At 34.1% G+C, this 23514-nt stretch overlaps 1 long non-coding RNA gene across 1 annotated transcript in view; it reads right to left on the reverse strand.

Moving 5' to 3' along the window:
* Positions 1-16146: 16146 nt before the first annotated feature.
* The window catches only part of LOC148093675 (uncharacterized), a 260196-nt gene continuing 252828 nt past the window's right edge, over positions 16147-23514 (reverse strand). The window contains exon 6 of the long non-coding RNA XR_015714039.1: positions 16147-16838. This is a non-coding gene — a long non-coding RNA (uncharacterized LOC148093675). The remainder of the gene's footprint in view (positions 16839-23514) is intronic.

The raw sequence follows: 23514 nt of genomic DNA on the forward strand, positions 1-23514 counted from the left end.
ATATTTTCATCAGCTTGCTCATTCCTAGTCAATGTTCTCCATGGTGAAGCTATAGAACAGAGATCTCTACCCTTCATAAGTTTATATTTCAGTGATTGAGATGAACAATAAACACCTGGAAATGTCAGTGGAAGGCCACCTATTTTCCAACAGGCAGCTCTCTTTTGCCACAAATACAATAGCCCTCTATTTCTTTAGCCTATAGAGGTTTTTTTCTTTGGTATGTGGACCATCATCCACTATATTCCACAAACTCCAGTGGATTCAGGTGGAAGCTTTTAGAATGGTCTTCTTGAGCTTTTCTTACTAGGCTTGCAGAGAAAGGAAGCGCTCCTGCCTTCTACCGTGGAAGGGGTGAAGCTCAGGTCAACGAGTAGCCTCTTCTTAATTTCTAACAACTCCTCCATCACTTCAATTCCTTCTAGAACCAGAAAGGATTTGGCTTGCTTTGGTCTCAAGACCTGTTTTTTGAAACCTCCTCATTTATCACGTCCAGGTTTTTAAAGACGTTAAGTTCAGAAAGTGACTATAATTGCCAACATTTAAAAAATAAGTTATAACAGAGAAAGATGTGTTAGATAAGAAACATGGGTGTAATTACTACAGATGTGTGTATAAAGCAGTGATTCTCAAAGGGTTTAACCACGGGGGAAGGCAGTATTTTAGAAATAATTGTTGTATTCGGCCTTATTCATTGATATTGCTATTTGCCGTTAGTGGCTTGGTGACATAGAGCTCAATGGATTTATTTGATCTATAATGTACAAATCACTCAAAAATAAAACAAAATAAATTAATAAAAACTCTGAAATGTTTTTCCTATTTTTTAAAATAAAAAGATTTTCACAAACCTTTTCCTAAACTTTTCCAAAGAAAGAAAAAATTATTTCTTTAATGGAGAGTAAAGTTAATAAAAACTGATTCTAATATGTACATCCTGATTTATAATTATGAACAGGGGAATCTATCCAGGGCAGGAAATGAGGACAGGAAGGGCAGAATAGAGAACAAAAGCCAAACACCTTCCTCCCCCTCCCCCCACCCCAGAAGCCATCCAAAGTCTTTAAAATAAATGACTGCAGCCCTAGCTGGTTTGGCTCAGTGGTTAGAGTGCCGGCCTGCAAAATGAAGAATCCCGGGGTGACTTCTGGCCACGGGCCTGTACCTCAGTTGCAGGCTCGATCCCAGCCCTGGTCGGGCACATGCAGGAGGCAACCAACTGATGTGTTTTTCTCACATCAATGTCTCTCTCTTTCTCTGCCTTCCACTTTCTCTGAAAAGCAATGGAAAAAATATCCTCGGGTAAGGATTAAAAATATAGAAAGAAAGAAATCACTGTAAAAATAAAACATTTCTGTAAACTATATCATCTAATCTTACAAACCACCGTTCTCCATTTTTTCTTTATACCTATACTTTATTAGGCCATGCATTGTGTATAATTATTATTTTTTAACCTACAATATAAATTTAAAAAGCTTCTCTGTCTCTCCAACATCAAAGGCTTTGTGTATTCTATTTTGAAATAACAGAAAAGACTTTGAAGATACATAATTTACTTCCAATATCATATAAATGCTCTATAATATAGTAGCCACTATCCCCATGAGGTTATTTAATTTATATTTAAATCAATTAGAATGAAATGAAATAAATTTTTCTCCCTAAGTCACACTGGTCACGTAACAAGTACTCAGTAACTACATGTGGTCAGTGACTACCATAATGGACAATACAGCTATTAAAAGTTTCCATTATTAAAGAAAATTTTCATGGATAGCACATTCAAGGTCATGACAGATTTAATGTGCATTATTTTAACAACTAAATTATTGCCCTTCAATGTAGAAAATAATTAAGATTTTACTAAAAGAGTCAATATTTAAACTATTATGACAATATTTACTGGGAAATATATTTGAAAACATTGGGAAAATATATTAGTTTCATTTTCATACTCTCATATGTTCCCATATTTCTATAGATCAATATTTCTTGGAGCAGTGCATGTATGAGAGTGCTTTTTATATTTAATAATATTGAATGTAATCAAGAGTATTTACAAAATATTTTTATAACATCAAAAATTACACACACATGAACAAACACATATATATTCAATGTCTCAAAATAAGTTAATTTAACATAAGCCAATTATTAGAAAATAAAAAGAATGTTATAAATCTGAGTTTAGATACAGTTTTATGAAAGAATCCACAGTTTCTAAAATTCCTTGTCTCTCCCAGCTGTTGATTTTCTTTTTTTCTATTTTTTTCTTTTCTATTTTTTTTGTTTTGTTTTGTTTAAAATATTACAAATGTCCCTTTTTCCCCCCAATGACCCATTCCACCCCATCCCATCCCCCTCCCCAGTCCCTCTCCCCACCATTGTCCGTGTCCTTGGGTTGTGCATATATGCATATAAATTCTTTGGTTACTCTCTCCCCCTCCACCCACTGGCCCTCCTCTATCCCTGACATTCGTCAGTCTCATCTATGCTTCCATGTCATTGAATCTATTCTGTTCATCAGTTTATTAAGTTCTTTAGATTCCCCATATAAGTGAGATTATGTGATGTGTGTCTTTCTCTTCCTGGCTTATTTTGCTTAGCATAGTATTCTCCAGGTCCATCCATACTGTCCCAAAGGTTACAAGATCCTTTTTCTTTACAGCTGCATAGTATTCCATGATGTAAACGTCCCACAGCTTTTTCATCCACTCATCTACTGATGGGTATTTGGGCTGTTTCCAGATCTTAGCTATTGTAATTGTGCTGCTATGAACATAGGGGTGCATCTGTTCTTTCTGATGAGTGTTTCAGGATTCTTAGGATACATTCCTAGAAGTGGGATCACTGGGTCAAAAGGGAGCTCCATTTTTAATTTTTTGAAGAACCTCCATACTGTTTTCCATAGTGGTGGCACCGGTCTGCATTCCCACCAGCAGTGGACTAGGGCTCCCCTTTTCTCCACACCCTCGCCAGCACATGTCGTTTGTTGATTTGTTGATGGCAGCCATTCTGACAGGTGTGAAGTGATACCTCATTGTGGTTTTAATCTGCATCTCTCTGATGATTAGTGAAGTTGAGCATTTTTTCATATGTCTCTTGGCCATCCGTATGTCCTCTCTGGAGAAGTGTCTATTCAGGGCCTTTGCCCATTTTTTAATTGGATTGTTTGTCTTCCTCTTGTTGAGTTGTATGAGTTATTTGTACACTTTGGAAATTAGCCCCGATCAGATACATCCTTGGCAAATATATTCTCCCATGCCGTGGGGTTTCTTTGCATTTTGAGGCTGATATCTTTTGCTGTGCAGAAGATTTTTAGTTTAATGTAGTCCCATTTGTTTTTGTTTTCTTTTTTTTCTCTTGCCCTAGGAGATGTATCACTGACAATTCCACTACATGAGATCTCTGTGACTTTACTGCCTATGTTTTCTTCCAGGATTTTTATGGTTTTGTGACTTACACTTAAGTCATTTATCTATTTTGGATTTATTCTTGTGTATAGAGTAAGTTGCTAATCTAGGTTCTTTTTTTTTTTTTTGCACATACCTGTCCAATTTTCCCAGCACCATTTATTGGAGAGACTGTCTTTACTCCATTGGATGCTCTTGCCTCCTTTGTCAAACATTAACTGACCATAATGGTGTGGGTCTGTTCCTGGGGTCTCTGTTCTGTTCCATTGATCTAAATGTCTGCTGTTGTACCAATACCAGGCTGTTTTGATTACAATGGCTTTGTAGTACAGTTTGATATTTGGTAAAGTGACCCCTCCCACTCTGTTCTTCTTTCTCAAGATGGCTGCTGTGATTTGGGGTCTTTTTTGGTTCCATATACATTTATGAAATATTTGTTCTACCTCTGTAAAATATGCTATTGGTATTTTAATAGAAATTGCATTAAATCAGTAGATTGCTTTGGGTAGTATGGACATTTTAATGATATGAATTCTTCCAGTCCATGAGCATGGATATTCTTCCACTTGTTTAAATCTTCCTCTATTTCTTTTTCCAGTGTCCTGTAGTTTTCTGAGTACAGGTCTTCTACATACTTAGTTAAGTTTATTCCTGGGTATCTTATATTTTTAGTTGCAGTAGTAAATGGTATTATTTTATTAGTTTCTCTTTTTGAGAGTTCATTGTTGGTGTATGAAAATGCCATCGATTTTTGGAATGTTAATTTTGTATCCAGCTACCTTACCAAATTCATTTATCAAATCTTGTAGTACTTTGGTGGAGTCTTTAGGGTTTTCTATGTACAATATAATGTCATCTGCAAATATGACAGTTTTACTTCCTCCTTTCCAATTTGGATACCTTTTGTATTTTCTTCCCATCTAATGGCTGTGGCAAGGACATCCAGTACTATGTTGAATAAGAGGTGAAAGTGGACATCCCTGTCTTGTTCCTGTTTTTAAGGGAAATAGTTTTAGTTTTTGACCATTGAGTATGATGTTGACTGGATGTTTGTCCTATACGGCCTTTATTATGTTGAAGTTTGTTCCCTCTATTCTCACTTTGGGTGCTGGATTTTGTCAAATGCTTTTTCTGGATCTACTGATATGATCATATGACTTTTGTCCTTCATTTTGTTTATGCGATATGTCACATTTATTGATTTGCAAATATTATACCAGCCTTGCATCCCCAGAATAAATACCACTTGGTCTTGGTGTATGACCTTTTTAATGTACTGCTCGATCTGGTTTGCTAGCATTTTTGTTGTTCATTTTAGCATCTATGTTCATCAGAGATATTGGTCTGTAATTTTCTTTCTTTGTAGTGTCTTTATCTGGTTTTAGGATTAGGATGATGCTGGCCTTATAAAAAGAGTTTGGGAGTTTTCCCTCCTCTTGAGTTTTCTGGAATAGTTTGTGGAGAACAGGTGTTAATTCTTCTTTGAATGTTCGGTAAAACTTGCCTATAAATCCATCTGGTCCAGGACTTTTGTTTGCTGGGAGTTTTTTTAATTTCTGTTTCAATTCCATTAGTTATTATTGGCCTATTCAGGTTTTCTGATTCTTCCTGATTCAGCTTTGGAAGATTTTATGCTTCTAGGAATTTGTCCATTTCACCCAGGTTATCCAGTTTGTTGGCATATAGTTGCTCAGTATTTTCTTACAATCCTTTGTATTTCTGTTGGGTCAGTTGTTATATCACCTCTTTCATTTCTGATTTTATTTATTTTGGTCCTCTCTTTGTTTCTTGGGGAGTCTGGCCAAAGGTTCATGAATCTTATTTATCTTTTCAAAGAACCAGCTTTTGGTTTCATTGATTTTTTTGTATTTTTTTTTTTATTCTCTATGTCATTAATTTCTGCTCTGATCTTTATTATTTCCTTCCTTCTACTTCCTCAGGGTTTTTCTTGCTGTTCTTTTTCTAATTTTTCCAGTTGTTGTGCTGTATGATTTATTAGAATTTTTTCTTGTTTTCTGAAGTTTGCTGTAATGTTACGAACTTTCCTCGCAAGGCTGCTTTTGCTGTGTCCCATAGATTTGGGGTTGTTGTCTGTTTTTTTTGTTTGTTTCCAGGAAGTGTTTGATTTCTTCCTTGATCTCATTGGTAACCCATTCATTATTTAACAACATGCTATTTAACCTCCATGTGTTTGTATATTTTTGAGCTTTTTTTTATACTGGTTGATTTTTAGTTTCATGCCATTGTGATCCAAGAAGAGGCTTGATATGATTCCAATCTTCTTGAATTTGTAGAGAAATTGTTTTGTGCCCTAACACAGAGTACATTTTTAAGAATGTTCCATGTGTACCTGACAAGAATGTGTATTCTGCTGTTTTGGAATGAAATGTTCTATAAATGTCTATAAATCCAATAGATCTAGTGTGTCGTTTAAGGTCTGTGTTTCTCTGTTGATTTTTTGTCTTGATGATCTGTCCAATGATGACAATGGGGTGTTAAAGATGCCCACTATGGTCATATTGCTGTCAATCTCCCCCTTAAAGTCCACCGAAAATTTTTTTATATATTTAGGTGCTCCTATATTGAGTGCATATATACTTATAAGGGTTATTTCTTCCTGTTGGAATGGTCCCTTTAGCATTATGTAGTGACCTTCTTTATCTCTTGTTATGGTCCTTATTTTAAAGTCTATTTTGTCAGAAATAAGTATTGCTACTCCAGCTTTTTTTTTTGTTTGTTTCTATTTGCACGGAATATTTTTTTCTATCCCTTCACTTTCGACTTGTGTGAATCTTTTCCTCTCAGGTGGGTCTCTTGTAGACAGCATATATATGGGTCTTATATTCTTATCCATTCAGCTACCCTATGTCTTTTGATTGGACCATTTATTCTGTTTACATTTAAGGTTACTATTGATATGCACTTATTTAATGCCATTTTCCCCCTTTATGCTGATGTGCCTTTCTCTCAATAGTTCTTCTTCTTCTTAAAGTAGCCCTTTTAGAATTTCTTGCAATGCTGGGTTGGTGGTACTGAACTCCTTTAGCTTTTTTTTTTTTTTTGTCTGGGAAGCTCTTTATTTCACCTTCAATTTTAAGTTATTGCCTTGCTGGATAAAGTAGTCTTGGTTGCAGGTTCTTGCTTTTCATTATTTTGAGAACTTCGTGCCACTCTCTTTTGGCCTATCATGTTTCTGTTGAGAAATCAGCTGTCAGCCTTATTGGGGTTCCCTTGTAGGTCACTGCTTGTCTCTCCCTTACAGCCCTTAATATTCTCTCTTTGTCCTTAACATTTGCCACTTTAATTATGATGTGTCTTGGAATGGGTCTCTTGGGGTTCCTCTTGTTTGGAACCCTCTGTGCTTCCTCAACTTGTGTGGCTTTCTCCCTCATCAACTTAGGGAAGTTTCTGTCATTATTTCCTCCACCATGTTTTCTATCCCTTCCTGACTTTCCTCCCCTGCTGGTACCCCTATAATACAAGTGTTGCTTCACTTCATATTTTCCCAAGGCTCTCTTAGACTGTCGTCATGCTTTTTAAGGTTTTTTGTGTTTTTTTTCCTTTTTGCTGCTGTGAGTGAGTGGTTTTTTCTACTCTATCTTTTAAGTCACATAGTCTATCCTCTGCTTTATTAAGCCTGCTTTCATTCCTTCTAGTGTATTCTTGATAACAGATAAAGTATTCTTCATATCTGCCTGGTTCTTATTTATGATATCTAGCTTTTTTTTCATGTTTTCATTAAGTTCTTGGACCTTTCCATTAAGTGTTTTGTTTTTCTCATTAATTTCCTTGAGCATTTTTATAACCATAACTCTAAACTCTATTTCTGATAACTTGCTTAACTCCATTTCATCAAGGTCTTTTTCAGGAGATTTTCCTTTTCTTTAGTTTGGGGGTTGCTTCTTTGTCTCTCCATTTTAGTGACTCTTAGTGTTTGTATCTGTATATTAGATATATTTGCTGTCCCCCAGTCTTGTGGGGTGGGAGTTTGTAGTGTATGTCCTGTGAAGCCCAGAGGTGTGATTTCCTTATACTTCTGAGCTCTTTGCTCTAGGCATGCCCCTTTTGTGGGTATCCCTTTTCTGGGTTCTTTGGGCTCTCCTTTTGTGATTGGGTCTAGATTGCTGTTGACCAATTCTTAGAATGACTCTCCTCTCAGGTTGGCAAACTGTGTGTCTCAGCCCCAGCTGTATCATGTGAGCAGTTGTACCAGTGCTGGCAAGGAAAAACAAAACACAACCAAACTGCCAGAAAACAAGCAGTATTTTACAAAATATCCTGACAATCGCAATGAAAACATCCCAAGAGAGAGTAGAATTAGGAGAGCAAAGCAAGAACACAAATGCTAAAGCAAAACAAATGAACAAGGGGGGGGGGGAATATTATTGCTAATATTAATGAAAAATTTAAAATAATAAAACAAAATAAAAAGTAAAAAATAGAGAAGCTAGTGGGAGTTACAAAGAGTAGAGGAAAGATTCTGAAAGAAGGGCATGCCAAAAATTAAGGGTAGAGCATAGGAATAGGAAAATAGTTGAAAAATAAAAAATAAAAATAGAGACAGAAACAAACAAACAAAAAGACAGGAAGACAGAATAAAAGGGGGGAAAAAGAAAAGAAAATTTTTAAAAAGTTATGCCGATGGAACAAGAAGAGAGAGAGATTAAGCAAGGGCAGGGAGGGAGTCTTATAAGAGATATGGGGGAAACAATAGACAAAAGCAGTAAACTTATTGGTTATAATGATACTACCCCAGCAATTAGGCAGAGAATATCAAGAAAATATTGACATTAGAACAAAAAAAAACAACAAAGCAAAGAGAAGAAAAAAAAAACAAAATTTTTTTTAATTAATTAAAAAAATTAAAAACAATTTAAAAAGAAAATTTTTTTTCTTTTTTTTCCTAAAAAAAAAAGTCAATCAGGTGAGTTTTGTCTGGGCAGTTCACTGTTTTGTGTGCTGATTTCAGTTCTCCTGGGAGATACTTGTGTATCAGCCAATGTGAGGAGTTATCTGGGTTTCACTCTGGTGTCCTTAGGTAGTTGGCTGATCTGAGGCTCTCTGTGGACCACCTCCTCTTGTCAGCTATCTTGCCTCCCCCTTGTGGTTGCCTGGTCTTACTCCAGAGTCTTCTGAAGAGTCTTTAGGGTGCAGGCTGGCCAGTGTAGCTTGGGATATTTCTACACTTACTTAGAGGTTTTGCTCTCAGGCACTCACAGTAGGGAAATTAGTCTCTGCTTCAAAACCAACTCCTCAGTCTCTACCTTATCCTCCAATTCTAGTTCCCCATGCACTGGCCTGCTGCAGTTTCAGATTGAATTCAGTCTGTTCCCTTTTCTGTATGGCCATTTCAGTGGCCTGGGCTCAGTGTGTTGAATAAAAAACAATTCTAGTGTGCACTTTGCCCAACCAACCCTCAAAAGTGGTCTTAAGTTTTTCCTCAAGTTCCCAAACAATAGTCCCAGAGAGTCTTATTCTTGTATTGTCATTCTGTGAGCTGTTCTCCCTCCCCCCTTCGGACTGGGCCCTGCAGGGACTACCTGGGGCTTCAGTGAACTGCAGTGGCCCCTTTCCTGTTGGGGATGGTGCTCCTAGCCAGCAATGTGTTTTAATAATTATTCCTCATTCCATCATCAATCATAAGCTGTACCTTTTCTAGCTTTTTATATAACTGATATAAAATATTTTTCCAAAGTGATTATTTCCAAGCAAGTATTCTTTTACTATTATTATTCAGCAAATATTTATTGAATGCTTAGTTTTTGTTTGTGTTATGTACTGGATGTACAAAACTTAGTATGACTACTGACTGATCTCTAATATCTCAAATGAGTTGTAACCAATTCAGAAGGAAATACTATAAATGATTTTACTTTTGACAGTGTGTTTCCTAACACAGAATCTCATTGCTCAAAGAGCAATGGCATCAATTTTCACATTTTCTGTGTTAAATTATCATGTTGAACTCTAACCAATTGCCACACAGCCAGAGGAACTTCATGGCTCATACTTCACTCTTTATATCCATTAACATACTTTCAGGTACACATTATATAAGTCTGTCTCAATTAAATTTTAAGAGTAAGGCAATTATTTTCTCTATCACAGCAAGAAGTTCCAAGGTAAGTATTACCAGAGTTCTTAATTACTCAGTGATAGCATTAAAGTCTCAGTTTCCTTCCAGTTTCTCTGTCAGAAATTTTGCTGATGTCATGTTCTAAGCACAATTACTGTGGTTTCAGGCCAATGTTCATGGGGGTGAACAAAGGGTGGGGAGGGAGAACACTCTTACAAAGTGTTTATGTCATCTTAACAGCAAGGAAAAGCTTTTTAGAAATCAGCCAATTCTATTCTTCCTAGGCTACAGGTAGAAATTATGTCATAGTTTCGTTTCTAAACCATTTCATGATAAGAGTAATGGGACTATCAAACTTAGCTTAGATCAAGAGGATTTTATTTCATGGATGAAGTTCCAGTTCCCTGGAGATTTATAGCGACATGGAGCAGTGTGGTTTCTTAAAACAAAACAAAACAAGCAATAAATTATGGCTTGACAGAGGAGGAAGACAGGAAGCATATATTTGGTGGTTTAGGCAGGTGACAACAAGGTCTTATACCATCTTATCTTTCACATCTCCATCTGGCAGTTTTTACTAAAGTGTTTTATAGTTTGAAAGTGCTGAGGAGGTCTATTTATTCTGCCTAAAATTACAGAAAAAGGAGCTACTCCCTCTGTCACCAATAAAAATACTTGCCTAAATACCAGTGTTCTCAATCATTAAAATCTTTTTTATAATCTTTAGTATCAAAATGTCTTTCCAAACTTCTTACACTATAGAGGAAAAAAAAAACCCACAGCCTTACTTAACATGTAAAAATTGTATCATGAATTATTATTTTTATCCACTTTAATTTTATAAAGTTAATTTTTTTTTTACTTTTTTCATTGGTAGAGAAGTTAGAAGTAAGGGAATATAATAGTTTGCCAACAACCTCACTTACCTATCAAAATATTTTTCTTTTTGTGTGTGTGTGTGTGTGTGTGTTTGCAAAGCACAAGAATATTTACAGGGCAAGTGCCCTTGCTAACTACATAAAAATGCAGTTAGTGTGATACAGCTAGTGAAAATCGGACCTGAAACTTGAACCCAAAGTCTCTAATTCACTTCTATACTCTACCAGGATAACATTATACATTGAAATAATTATTACAACTTGAGGTCCATGTGATGATTATTTTCACCAAAATTATCTTGAATTAATTAGAACATTTCTACAGTTAAAATACAGAAAGAATAGGCTATATACAGTAACCAGAGGTCATCACTCCCATCCAAAAAAACAAAGCATGTTTGATAAGCTACAAAAGCATTGTTTATTTTTCAGAGAGCTGACAAAAAAAAAAAAAAAAAGCCTAAGAGAACTAAGTGCTAGAAGAAAGAAGCCCTGTATAAGAGAATAGACTGACTTCTCTTCACACTGGAAGAACAATGGCAGAATCAATAAATTGGGTGTGATAAGAAACCAGAGAACATGTGGTTGAATTTTTATTTTTTTATATATATTTTTACTGATTTCAGAGAGAGAGGAAGGGAGAGGAAGAAATAGAAACATCAGTGATGAAAGAGAGTCATTGATCAGTTGCCTCTTGCATGCCCCCTGCTGGGTGACCTAGCTTGAAATGGCATATGCCCTGACCAGGAACTGAATGATGATCTCCTGGATCATAGGTGACGCTCAACTGCTGAGCCACACCGGCCAGGTTGTGGTTGAACTTTTAATGTCTGCATGTAGGTATGACAGAACTCCAAGGCTCTGCAGCCAAATAGCAAGTTGTTAAAAATCAGGCAACATTTCCCTAGGACCTTTAATAGAACCAAGTGATTAGGGGCAGTATGCCAAAAGATGGGATCAGGGTAGGAGATCTGAGAGGAATCTTCCCTGAAACAGTTGCAGTTTCCCCAAGCATGAGGTAAACATGCATTGAGTCAGGAGAGAAAACCTGAGAGAAATCCCACATGAGACCTTGTACCTAAGGAAGAAATGATCATTATTCATTTATGTATGTTTTAAGTTATGCACTTGTTTTCTTAATTTAACATTAATAATCAGTTAGCTATTGTATACCATATGCCGGATTTGTGCTACATGTTTTAAAAACATTATTTTATATTATAACTAACAAAATAACTCCAAGAACTCAACGTAGAAACTGAGAATTAGAGGACTGAAGTAACTTGCCTCAAACATGAACTAGTAAGCAATGGAATCATAATTTGAAGCCACGAAAGACCATATCTGTGTTTTGCCTGAATAATTCAGATACTAAATCCTTCAAGATATTTATATCCTTAAGAACAAATTAATAACAAAGTATTGTATATTCATATATATGACGCAAATTGATATGCTGATTATATAAAAATTGGTTCATATTTTAAAATCCTCCACATCACTTGTGTTCCTTAATCAGATTTATATTATATAATTATAATAAATATTTACAGAGAATTATTTTTTGAACATGTGATTAGCACTTTGTTTAGTATATAATATGAAATTATATACCTCTAAATAAAATGAAATGCATCTTTATGCCCTTAGAGGAAGCATTTTTATTGCAATGTATTTTAATAGCAATAATGATTAAAATATTAGAGTACATGCTGGCAATATAAGGGTACCGTCATAACATTTACCTGTTTCAGAAATGTCAACCCTCAGGGTTTTATGTTTGTTTGTTTGTTTTTCTTCCAATAATAACAGATTGCCATGCCATCAGTAATAACTTATTTTAGGAAATGTTAATAGTCTAATCAATTTGACTCAGTAGAAATTAGAAATATAATTAAACAGGTAGAACTGAAAGTACAGTTGATATAGCAAGGGCATAAAAGTCACAATTAAAATCTGTTATTTTTGCCTAAATTTTCATTTGTTTCTTGTACCTATATAGTGTGTTATATATAACCTCTTAAATTAATCACTCCACAATGCAAGCTGCAAATAATATTCATGTTAGTCAAACTTAATCTTGGCTCAGAGAACTGAATTTAAAATGCCTTAAACTAAAAAATAAAAGAAAAGGAAAAAAAATGTATTAAAAGAATGGAAGTAGAAGATGCAGCAGTGTTTCACGAGATTCAAGGGCAGGCAGTACATTTAGACCTCCTGAGGGCTGAGAATTGAGATGTGGAAATCTATCCAGGATCAAAGTTTCCACATCATCAGTCTCCCCCACTGGAGCCCCATGACCTCTCCTCTCGGCACCACTTTGTATGTCTGCCTCATTCTTCTCTCTGTAGACTGGCTTTCTCTACTACTCACCAGGTGAACAGAGCTCCGCAGTGTACATTATCTTGATTCCAGACACAAATGGAGATTTACAAAATCATTGAATTGCAAGTTTAAGTTCCTGAGACTATAATATAATGAGACTAATAAAGATGCAACACTTTCCAGGCTCAATATGTAAGATATTAGACTTTATAGCCATTAGTTGAGAAATAGGAAATACTCTCATCATTAGATTGATATGGTAGACTCTAATATATCCAAACACTTGGGACATACATTGTTTAAGACACTGTATTAGCAAAGCTTTCATTGCTAAACAAACATTCAAAATCATTAGCCCTTAACTTTATGTGCAGTTATCTCTTTTCTATAGAAGAATTTGAAAAAATAAGGAAATTGAAAAGATATCACATAAAAGGTAGGGGCTTTGAGTTTCAAATGACAAAGGTCTGAAATGCTCAAAACAACAAATTTGAAATATTTTTCGAATCTATATTCTTCACTTCATAAGGGATAAAAATTCCCTTATTTATAGAAGACAACTGGAATAGAAGCAAAATAGAGAAGAGTCCCTGGTACTGTCCTTCCATTCCCGAGACTGGCAACAGAGAGTCTGCTAAGAGATATGAGAAAATACCAAGTCAAGCAGTGGAATCTGATGCCTCTCTTTATAGAGGAAAAATGATTTTTCAAGCTTTCCCATAATTCCCTTAGTCAATAGAAAGAGTGGAAGCTGAAGTATTATGTTCAGAACACCAAAAACAAAATATAAATCTAAATTTTTCAAAGAATAAGAGTGGTCATGCTCAAATTAACAAAAATAGTTGTCATCAGAATTTCCATTGGCAAATATGTGCAAGACAATGAAATGGCATAAAGTAGAATTCTACACCAAGCTTAACTCTTTTTTAAGTATAATGCCTATGAACATATCCTAAAACACAATACTAGAAAATATGTTCAGGCTACAGAGAATCTCTCTAGAATTTACAAATAAGATAAATTAAGTCACATCCAATAGCCTTAAGGCATTAATGCAATATAAATAGAAAATAACAATTAACTATCCAAATATGCCTGTGAACGTTTTAAAAATTGTAATAGTGTTTGATTTATGAATAAAAAAAGAAATAAAAATAGAAAAAATAGAAATACAAGTATACATAGAAGTTAGAATATAAAATACTTGAAGTAAAAATTTTCTTCATAGTCTAGGACATCAAATTTAGACTTGGAAAACAAAAATAGATTAAAATCAAAATAAATAATATAAAAGACAAATGTAAAATGTACCTAATAAAATTCCAATAGAAGGTGAGTACATACCAAAAACTATGTGACCAAAAAACAGTTGAAGAGTAACTTACTGTTTTAAAGCATTATAAAAATGTTTTAGTTAACTGCCCAAGTGTTGGAAGAACACTAATCAGAATATAAACAAATTATGGTGTTTCACAGCTAGAAAGCAGGAGGCTATAAGATGAGAGCTGACAGATATCAGAAAAGACTCAGAAAGAAATAATTTTTTTTCAAAAGTAAAATCTAAATCTAAAGAAACCTAAGATCAGATATATACTATGGAAGCCAGAATATGAAGAAAGTGACAGATTTGAAGACTGACATTTGGTAATTCCTCAGGAAATTATTCTTTTGGGAAACTATCAATAACAAATATAATTTGTAAATGAATGCTTCACAAGAATTTTAAAATGGAAAGAGGAGGCTGTCATCTCCTCAAGTACTATTGGAATCTTAACTTTGCTAAAAATAGGCAACAAATACTTTGGGTTTCCTAATATGAAGCAATATGAATCTCAGAGGAGTATTTATGAAGTGTTCATGTCAAATTTGATAATAAAATCTCTAGAACTAACTTCAATTTTTAGCAGGTACAGGGATTAGAGAAACAATTTAAATGACTTAATCAGACAACAAGCAGACACTGACAATGTGAAACATTCTAAAGGGCAATGTAACAGGTTTCTACATTATAAAAAAAAGAATTAGACTTATTACATCTAACATATCAGTGCTGTGTCTGGACCTTGTTTAAATCCTTACTAGCATAAATCAAATCTAAATTTTTGTAGAAAATGAGGGAAATGTGATTAACAGAACAGCATCATAGTTATATGATGAAAATATATGTAACCTGAAAGACAAATCATTAAAGTACATATGGGTAGAATGTCTTGATCCATTGACATTTATTTAAAATTCTTCAGAGAAAAAAGGGACAAGTGAAGTAAATGAGGCAAAATTCAAATAATATTTGAATACTTTTGTCATGCATATATGAGGTTTAATTTATGTTTCTCTTACTTCTGTATTTGATCAGTGTTATAGAACATGATAAACAAATAAATGAAAGAAGAAAGAAAAAAGCCATATGGGATATGGCCTAAGTGGTTTACAAATGAAATACAGTAGTTTTGATACCATTGTAATAACCTAGTTATTAATCAACAAGAAAGGAGCAAAGGGAAGGCCAGATAATACAGGCGTGCCATTTGTACAGCTTCGCCAGGAAGCTGCAGCTTAACCCTCTCCAGGTCTGTTCCCCGCAGATCTCTGGAGGAAGGGACTGGGCAATAGAAGCATGCCCAGTAAGGTTTGGGGGATGTGGGAAGGTGCTTATTTGTCAGTCACATATGGGAATGAATCATTGGCCAGAATCGGGCGTGGCCACTGCAGTTTCTGGAAGATTTGATATTTCAGCTCCTAAACAAAAGGAATTCCCCCTTTGGCCCTCTTTCACTCCTGGCTCTCCTGTTGCGGGGGGCACGCTCCCTGCATTTGCCCACATGGCTCTCGGCCACATGGACCTCACACAATAGACTAACTGATTACAACTACCCAGCTCCTCTGCCAGATTCAACTCCACCATGGAATGGAAACTTTGTTTCTAGCTCTACTGAAGCCCCAGCTGCACATTTTCCAGGACTGGTTTAAGGGAAATGGGACTTTGCAAACCAAGAGATATAACTCTACACAAATAAAAATTACCCATTCTCCCAAGTGAGTCTTAGAAAATTCTTTTTCTCAAGGTATCCTAAGGACTCCACTCCCACTAGCAATGGAAAAATTCCACCCATGTAATTTTCTAATAACAGCTTTAAGCACATTTCTCAGAGAAAAAAAATAAATGGACAAAACTTTAATGTCAGGAATGTATGGAAAGATCAAGAAAATAAAACTAAAAAGTAGAAATAATTTTGTAAAGATTTGATGACAAGATAAAGGATATACAACCAACCAAATTGTAGTGTCATTACTTAAACTCAAGTTGGCTCTTTGAAAAGATAAAAATATATACATAACTGCAGTAAGCTTGAGAAAACCTATATTTAATACTTGTATTTAACACACATGCATAAATATATACATAAATTTAAAAGGCATATAATTTAAATTTAAGATAGTAGTGCATATACTTGTGCTTCAACACATTTGTGCTTGCATAGTATATGGATTACTTTCTTCTAAATTATAATTTATAATAATGAGGTCAAACAAAATAAAGACAGAATAGAAATTAGACCTAAAAAAATTGAAAGACAGTACAAGTTAAAATCCTAAAATCTTCTGTGTTCACATGACATTTAATTCAATTCATTTTGTACAGTTAGGTTAATGTGGCTTCAAAATTAAACAAGAATCACATATCACACACACTAAAAATGTCACTTAATAAAAAAGTAGAACATTTAAAAAATACTACATCATACATCATGTTTAAACAAGAATGATCCCAAAATGTCATGGTTATTTTATTTTATGAAATATTAATTCCAGTTTTAAAATTGCAGATTGAGAACATGCTGGAATTTATTGTATTCAAAAATAGTTCATAGAAAGAAAGAAAAATATATATTAAAGTAAAATTATGCTACAAATATAAAAGTTAATATATAGCCTCAATGTAAGTATATTAAAGAAATCTGTATACCAGAAAATTGTTAAGCACGTTTGGAAGAGGGAAACCAAGGGACAGACTTACCAGTGAAGATGACTCTTCCCAGGGACAGCACTCCTGCTGGCTCCAGTGCTCTCAGCCTGCTCAGGCAGGGTTTGCACCAAAAGCCATAAACCAAGTTCCACCTGACTTTGCCATAAATACATGTTCTGAAAAATCCAAATTTTTAAAATGACAAATTGATCTCATAAAGTTGTTAAGAACATAGCATAAAACTTCAAGAAATTAAATGCATAAGTTAAAATTCAGAGGACCACCAGTTACATCCAGGGCTCTAGTGACAAGTTAATAGAAGTTCCAAAAACAGAAAAAGAAGAGGAAGTATTTAAAGCACTGATGGCCATTCCAAAATTAAAAAGACAAATGTCCTCCCTTCAAATGAGAGTTAAAATGATTAAAATTCTAATAGGAACTTATACAAAATTTATTTTAAAATTCTTCTTTTTCTGAAATAAGTATGTAAGACTAAGAGCATCTGTCAAAGAAAAACAGAGGGGATTTTGCCTCACCAGATAACAGTATTTAAATATATAAATGGGTATAAAATATGCTATTATCAAAGTAATGTGTACACACATCCAAAGAATAGCTCAGAGCATTTGGACAACTTCATGATTAAATGTTAAGTAAGCAGTGGAAAGTTTATTTAGAGAAGGAAAGGCATTTTCAATAATTAATAATGAGCAATGACTATTTTTTTGTGAAAATGTAGGTTATAAAAATATTGTTTACAAAACTGACAGCTACTTTAAATTGATTTAAAAATACAAAACTGTTAAAATAACAGCTTTCATTAGCACAAATTATGGACATATTTATTAATGAATATGCCACCTCATAAATAACAAAAGTAGCATTATACATAGTAGTCTAATGCTCAGTTATTAAAGATACCTAACAGTAATATGATCAGGAGTTCTTATTGGTCTCTCCATTATATTTTCTTACAAAAGTTTTCTAATGTTATCATAAGAACATAATTTCTCTCCTCAACTAGATGCATGGTCCTTAAAGACAGGGTACTTGTTCCTTAATTACTTTCTAACCATATAATATTTAATAAAATATTACTTTTTTATATCTTTATTGATTTCAGAGAGAGGAAAGGAGAGGGAGAGAGAGAGATAGAAACATCAATGATGAGAAAGTCATCATTGGACACCCCCAGCTGGGGATCGAGCCAGCAACTTGGGCATGTGTCCTGACCAGGAACCGAACTGCGATCTCCTGGATCCTAGGTCGATGTTCAACCGCTGAGCCACGCCCGGCTAGGCTAAAATATTACTTTCAGTAGACTTCTCTATAAATTTCATTGCTTCCTGGCAAATATCTTAAATTTTCATATGACCTTAAACTAAGACTTAGATTCATCAGAATTTCTAATTGATGTTTGTAAGATAATATTCTGAAATGTGAAAAAAATATCTGCAAACACTTCTATGACAAGGGTTTTTTTTCTTTGAATTCAAAAATAGCAATTTTATTAAGAATAAATCATTTTTTGTTGATTAGATCGTTATTTAATCTTCATGCAGGTAACATATTTTCTTTCTCAGAAACATTGAATCTCCAACTCCAGTCTGATAGTTAAAAGAAATTAAAAGAATCTGGATGGATAAGCACCATCCTCTACCAGTGCAGCAGTCATCAATTCAAAAGGCAGAGGCTCTGAATTGCAGATCAGAGAGAAAAAAAATGTTTGAGCTTTAACACATTTTACCAAATACTACCTACTCCATCTTTTCGATCTTCTGACATTGCCCCATATTTTTACTCAGATGGAATCTCTTTGTGGAATGCTTGACAGTTTAAATTGATTTGATACATATGATAAATATGCTTTCACCAATATGTTTAATGAACATGGATTTAGAAAGAAGGGAAAGCATAACTTTTTCAACATGTCTTCTTGGACTCTGTTCATTGAAAATCTGTGGTAAGCAAGGCCTCCATGTAAATTCTGGGAAGCACTTTCCCTTAGAATGGCATATGAGTGTGTAAACATCACCAAGTTATGAGAGGCTATATTGAGTAAACCAGGGAAAACACAATCATTCTTAATTTGAACATGGTGCATCCTATAAAAGCTTGATGTATTACCGTGCTAGCAACCTTAATCCAGAAAGACTTTGAATAGTTCTTAAACAGACATGGTATGTATAGTAATATCATATATAGATACAAATTTTTTAAAATCTTAAATTCATTTAATATTTCATGGTATATTCATAGAGGATAATACAAATAAGAAATACAGTAGTCCCTCCTTAACCACTGTTTCACTTTCCATGATTCCAGTTACAGGAGGTCAACAGCTGTCTGAAAATATTAAATGGTAAATTCCAGGAATAAACAATTCATAAGTTTTAAATATCATGCTGTTCTGAGCAGCATGATGAGATTAATGCAATCCTGCTCCGGCTTGCCAGGCACTTGAATCGTACATTTGTCCAGGTTTGCCCACCATCTCAACACTCTACACACTACTTGTCGGTCACTTAGCAGGCATCTCAGCTATCATATCAGCTGTCATGGTATCACAGTGCTTATGTTCAAGTAACCTTTCTTTTACTTAGTAATGGCCCCAAAGCCAAAAGTAGCGACGCTGGCAATTTGAACGTCTCAAAGATAAGCCATAAAATGCTTCCCGTAGGTAAAAATTTATGTACATGTAGGAAATTTTTAAATTATATATAAGGTCTGGTACTACCCGAGGTATCAGGCATCCATTGGGGGTGTTGAAATGTATCCCCTGCAGGTAAGGAAGAACTACTATACACATTTTTCAGCAAAAAATATGTCATGGAACTAGAAGAGAATAGCCATTCAAGGCCGTAGTCTGTATACTCTGCCTTTCCTTCCATCACAATTTTCCTTGGATGGAGTGAAATAGAGAGACAAAAGGAGATTTTGAAATCTGGCCAAGAGATAGTTGAATTGGAACTATGCAATATTTATAAACACTTGAAAAAATGTCTCTGCATGTCAATAAAATAAGTGAGGAAAAATTAAAATCTAACTTGGAGGAACAGGAAGTGTATCTATTGTACTAATTTTAAATGTACGTATTTTTTAAAATGAAATTTTAGATATATTTAATGAGAATATAACACAAATCTGATAAATATAAATGATAGGCTCCTAGAAATTTTTCTGATATGGAAAAGCAAATGCTAACATTTTCACATTTTAATAAAAGAAAAAATATTTAAAATATGTAACTTTGAATTGAAATAATGAACAATGACTTTAATTATTAATAATTTATGAAAACTAGTGATTCATAAAGTGGAATAAATATTGAAATTAATGATGATTAGGCATGAATAAATATTGACGTTAAAAATATTACAATATACCACAAAAGTAAGGATATCAAAAACAAAATTATTAAATATAATAATCTCAAATTTGTTTGACTAGTCATTGCTCAAGAATAGAGTGAAAAAACAAAAGCATTTCAAGTCACATATGAAAAACAATGATAAATGTCTTCCAAAACTTGACACCAACAATAATCTTATATATTTATAATTTATTACTAATACACCTTGTGAAGACAAAAGATACTTAAACACACTAGCATTAAATAAATTCTGATAAACTGCTAAAAAAAAAATTTAACTTCTCTCTTTAGTCTATTTAAGAATAAGTTATAGCCCGGCCGGGCGTGGCTCAATGGTTGAGCATCGACCTAGGACCAGGCGATCGGGGTTTGATTCCTGATCAGGGCACATGCCCGGGTTGCGGGCTCGATCAATGACTCTCTCATCATTGATGTCTCTATCTCTCTCTCTCCCTCTCCTTTCCTCTCTCTGAAATCAATAAAGATATATTTTTTTAAAAGGAATAAATTACATATCCCATATTTCAAAATACTGTGCTTCATAGAATAACTATTTGGGTAAAATTTGATAAGAATAAAAGAAGATAACCAATGATGATTCGAGATCACTTTCACAAGTTTATTCTCCCTCAATTTTAGATAAGATTTTACAGTTTATAAACTTTAAGGAAAGCAGTAGCTTAAAATGAGCATGACTGAAACACAAATATATTTGTAACTTCTTTTTACAATATTTCATTTAAGATGTTATTTACTGAACTCGTGTGCCATAGGATGTGTCTTATAAAATATTGAGATTTCATAGATCTATTGGGCACTGCACTCAGGATTCTCACAGTCTTATCCAATAATAATTTTAAATTTTCTTAAAATAAATTCCTTAGTGAGACTGATAAGCCTTTTTTGCCACATGTATAAGAGTGATTACTATTTGTTACTAGAATGAGACGGTATTCAGCATCAATTGATTCTATATTTCTTTCCTTTTCTTTTTTTAGGTGTCTGTTGAGAAAATATGTTCACATAAATAGATGGTAATAAAAATGTTTTATTATATCAAGGTTTCTCAGTTCTTTGAACTTGATAGATATATGCCAAATATTACATAGCTACCTATCTTCAAAATTATTCTTTAATAATCTATCATCTAACAATTCTATTAAGTTTTCCTTCCATTGTGTTGAAAATAAATAATGGAAAATCTACAAAAGAGGGTTTATTACCTAGTCATTAATATCACTCACTTTTGAAATACCAATCTTAATCTTCTATTTATATCTGAGGGTTCCTCAGTTATGGCAAAGCACCATAGTTAAAGTCACCATAGTTTATCATCAAAATTGATAATAAATGTGGGCAATATTAATAAGTAAGCAACAAGAACAAGCATAGTCTAGACTGCCACTGGAAAACCAGCACATAACTGTCACCTAAATGGGAAAAAAATAAAATAAAATAAAAACTAATGTCAGAAAGGTCAATGGGGGAAAAGGGGGATATCTGTAATACTTTCAACAATAAAGATAAATTTTAAAAAATAATAATGTCAGGTATGTCTTTCTCTGTAAAGAGAAGGGAGTTTGTAGAGGAAGAGATGGGAAACCACAGATGGGTTTTTTAATTTTATATATTTGTATACACACACATGCACATATATATATATATATATATATATATATATATATATATATATATATATATTTGCATATTTGAAAGTTGAGGCCTTAAACCTCCCAGCCATATATCTGCCACTTTTTGAGAACATTCTCCAGTATTTTAAGAACACGAAAATGTAGGATAGATACAAGCTGGGTCCAGACTGCAGAGACCCTGTGACATGATGCTAATGCATTTGAAATTTTTTCTTTCACTAATGCAAAATTATGTTTTAAGACAACTAAGATCACTGACTCTAGTTCAAAATATCTTAAGCTGTGGTGGGATTTATTATTCAAGTGCTGTGAGGATTTTGCTGGTCAGAGGACACATTCCAAGTTTAATGGAGTAAATTGATGTTCCAGTCCACTCTTAACAGAGAAAAGTTTGCACAAGAAACTTATATGATCCTAAATTTAGATGCTATACCTTCCCAGTTTACCTACTCCTAGCACAAACTAGAACTATTCATATCCACATGGCAAAGTTGTAGAGCAGTGCTGGGGTAGAGTGAACTGTACGGAGAAATAAGCATATCAAGAGAGAAAATTTCCACTTACAAATTTCTTTTTTCTGATTTTTTTCTTGTTTAAAGAACTTGTTTCATCACCTGATATTTCAAATAAGTTACAAACTGATCCTTTGTTACTCCTATACCCTCAGGAGTATAGGTAATTATTTTATATAGACCCAAACATATATTCTCCAGTATGCTGACCAATTTGTAAATTTCTTAACTAGTGTAGTCAGTGTACTTGCTATGTAGATATCAGCAGAGGCATTCAAAATCAGTTTACTGGGAAGAAAATCAAAGGAAAGAAAAATAAGGAAACCAATTTTTGACCATTTAAGCCATCCAGCTTAAAATGTTAATCCTATTCTACCCTCCCTCCCTCCCTCCCTCCCTCCCTCCCTCCCTCCCTCCCTCCCTCCCTCCCTTCCTTCCTTCCTTCCTTCCTTCCTTCCTTCCTTCCTTCCTTCCTTTTTTTATTCTCACCCAAGGATATGTTTATTGATTTTAGAGAGAAAGGGAGAGAGAGATAAAAGAGAGAGAGAGAGAGAGAAACATTGATGTGAAAGAGAACTATCTATTGGTCACCTCCCATATGTGCTCCAACCGGGGATCAAGCCTGCAACCTTTTTGGTGTACGGGATGACACTCCAACCAACTGAGACTGAGTCACCTGGCCAGGGCTCTTCTTCCTTTCTTTTCATTTCTCAAGAACTTCACTCCATCACTGTTGGATCCTAATTTCTCTCTCTTTTCTAGAATATTCCCTAGTATTCCACATTTGGAAAAAGACATAAATACCTCTTGACTTCATATTTCTGATCTAAAGAGAGCCACATATCGGGATGTCTTTTATTTAGACAGTGTCTTCATTCCTTAACTATAAATTCCTTTTCCCTTTGCTCCTTAACAGGGGAGGTATCACTAATCTGAAAACCAATCCTCACTCTTCTAGTCTTATTTGATTTAGGAATATTCACAGATATTGTGGCCATATTCTTTGCAAAAAAATAAAATCATTGTTAGTTGGTATGTTTTCTTGTTTATTTAATTTTTGTATTTGTTGGTGGTTACATGTGTGCCTTTTAATTGTTTCTTTTCTTTTTGCTTCCTTTCTTTTTTCTTTCCTTTTTTTTTTTTTTTTTTTTGCTTTGCTTTAATAATATAAGCTCCTTCAAATTGGGACTCTTCCTTTTTCCCTTTACTGGTGCAGAGGAGGTAGTAAATAAAAATTGAGTGAATAAGAAAAAGGTGTTTTTTTTTTAATTGTCTTTATTGTTGAAAGTATTACAGGTGTCCCATTTTCCCCCCA

Source organism: Miniopterus natalensis, chromosome 2 (genome assembly GCF_054644295.1).
Source record: "Miniopterus natalensis isolate mMinNat1 chromosome 2, mMinNat1.hap1, whole genome shotgun sequence".
Taxonomy (NCBI): domain Eukaryota; kingdom Metazoa; phylum Chordata; class Mammalia; order Chiroptera; family Miniopteridae; genus Miniopterus; species Miniopterus natalensis.